Raw genomic sequence first — 2,818 nt, forward strand, 5'->3', positions numbered from 1 at the left:
ATAGATGCATCACAGCAATCTCTGCCTTTGTTGTCACATGACCTCTTTTCGGTATGTCCCTCTGTGTCATCTCCTTTCTTTATGAGAACACCATCATCACATTAGGACTCGCCCTAACCCAGTATGGCCTCAGCTTAATTACTTATATCTGCAAAGACCATATTTCTAAATAAGGTTACATTCTAAGGTTCCAGGTAGATATAAATTTGGAGTGGGGGACATTATTCAGCTGAGTATAGAAGAGCACAGAGCTTGCATCAGGGCAGAAACTGTCTCTTAAAAATGCTCAGCTACTCACTGTTTCAAAATGTTGCTGAGGTATTAAGACTCGTGGTCAACATCCTCCAGATTCAGCAGAGGAGCAACCTATGGAGTAGCTGGAAGTTTTGTTGAACAGACTGTAAGTTCTTTAGTGTCAAAATGATATCATTTTCTAATTCCACTCAGTGTTTAACATTTGATAGTGGTTGTGGTTTCTCCCCAGACCAAATGAATGAGATTGATTTTATGTGCACAAGAGGTACAATAAAACTGCCACTTTTGAAGAGTTTGTGGGTGTCAGGTACAAAGGTGAAATGTTCACTATTTGAGTGCTCATGCACTATCTAGGCCAGTGTATAATGGTGAAGCAGCCTGTGGTACACCATGGTGGGGGATTTTTGGGGAGAACTTTGATGTCAGAGCTTCTCCATGAAATATCCAAGCTCTCTGTATGATAAGCTGAGAAAGAACCTTGTCGCCACCACCCTAGAGTCAAAGCGTGACTATTCTGAAGTTACGTGCAGAGGAAAGTCCCAGCGCCAGAAAAAGAATGGAGGAAGGTGATATTCTCATAGATGCAGAAATCCTAGAGGGAAAGAGGTCCTGCCATTGTTTCAGACACTTGGGATGAAGTGTGGGTTTTGAATGAGTCAGTACCGGAGCACTCAGGTGCTGGAATAAAAGTAGAAGCTGCAAATACTGACCAAACAAGTTAAAAAATGGGAAATAAGTGACAAAAAAGTGACTGAAGTGGAAAAAAATAATCTTAAGGGCTCTAGATCCTTAAGTAATGATGGAGAAGTTGCTTCTGAGGATGTGGTGTCACTGAGTGCAAGAAATTGAACTCTCCAAACAAGAGACGTTTCTGTTGCTAGGCCTGAAGAAAGATGAGTATTTTGAGTAAATCCATTATCCCTTTATTCTTATTATCACCGCCACACCTGTAAAGAAGGAAAATGAAGGAACTGATGTCCCTTATTGCCAAAGAACCATTTCGGCTATAATAGCTAGAGTCAAATGTCTAGAAAGAAAGGGGAAAAAAATCCAAACTTCTTGCTCCCTGAAGCTCAATGGAATTCTTGGCTTTGGCTCACAGTTCAGAAAGCCCAGAGAATATCTCAAGCACAGGAAAACAATCAGATGGCCTTTCAGAGCAGAGACCAGATACAGAAAATATGGAGAACTGACAAAATCTTTTGCCACCTGGTAGCATATGTGAAAGAGATCACAAGACAGGAATATTATTCATGGAAGAACAGGCTACTTTGTCACTTGTTTCCACTGCACCAGAAGATTTAAGAAGCCCAGGGCTCCATGCCCTCTTTGCAAGAAAATTCAGCTGGTTATTAAGGTTTTCATGATGTAGCTGAATCTGCAAGTTGCAGAGAATGATAACCAGGGCAAAGTCAGGGAGAAAACTGTCAGTACTGAGCATCTCCCCTCAGTGCATCCCTTTACCAATTCATGCAAATGTCTGTGTGCCAAGGCAGCCTCCCTTTTAAATTTACATGGAATTCAAGAGCAATTCTTTACAAATAAATTATCAATTTGGGGACTCCATTTACATGAAAAGTTACTTTAACAACTAAGTTATTCACCTACAAAAGGAGGTCTGGGGAGGAGCAATTACAAAGAAAAATAAGAAAATAAATCTACTCACCAAATTATCTGAAGATGAACATTTTCCTAGTTAATTTTATTTCCCATCCTTCTCTTCTGCTAGATAATGTTCTTAGGCATAAAAATCAAGATGTCTATAACAAAAACACTAAAGCTAACAATCAAGAAAATATAGATAACATGATATGTTATGGATCACTTTACCTTACACTCAAGCTGCATGGTTCTGAGAAACCAAAAGAAAAAGTAAGAATCTCAAAAAATGAGAGGTATGCCTAGGACAATGGTATCAAGCATTTTTTGTTTACATATCTCTAAAATAATTTTGAGGAACTGTATACTCTTTTCCATATTTTAAAAATTGGAGTGTAATTAACGTAAAATAAAATACACAGATCTTAAGCATTCCTTTCCTATGAGTTGTAGACAATTGTAGATTCCCAAGACAAACTATAGAATATTTCCATCTCCTCCAAGTAGTCACTCACCTCTTTGCAGGTAATCAACCAATTCTTGACTCTCATCCTAGATTAGTTTTCCTTTGGCACATCTTTAATATGATATCTAAATTTTAAAAATATACTTAATTACTTATAAAAATAATTAGCTGAAGTTTTCCACAGTTTCTTGGTGAGAAATAACAGAGTGAATATTGGACCCAACTTGTGCCTTCTTTTATAGATTTTTATACACAGAATTTTATTTAAAAATGTCTAGTTCTCACAGTTTGGGCCAAGGTATTCTCTCAGTCTTGTGTTCCTAATTTATTATGTCCTGAATAAAATAACCTCATCAACATTTGCAACTGCAAGTTTGTTGCTCAGAGTGAGCCAACCAGGTCAACAGTGGCCTTTCTAGAATTTTTCCTTCCCTAAAAAGAGTAAAGAGGGGTGGTAGGAAGTATGTTCCCTGTTATATTTAACTGTTTAGTTGACGT

General features: G+C 37.9%; 1 pseudogene; it reads left to right on the top strand.

The window, feature by feature from the left end:
* Nucleotides 1-420: 420 nt before the first annotated feature.
* On the top strand, nucleotides 421-1,627 carry LOC107515348 (annotated as a pseudogene).
* Nucleotides 1,628-2,818: the final 1,191 nt, after the last annotated feature.

This window comes from Rousettus aegyptiacus, unplaced genomic scaffold, assembly GCF_014176215.1.
Source record: "Rousettus aegyptiacus isolate mRouAeg1 unplaced genomic scaffold, mRouAeg1.p scaffold_m13_p_9, whole genome shotgun sequence".
Taxonomy (NCBI): domain Eukaryota; kingdom Metazoa; phylum Chordata; class Mammalia; order Chiroptera; family Pteropodidae; genus Rousettus; species Rousettus aegyptiacus.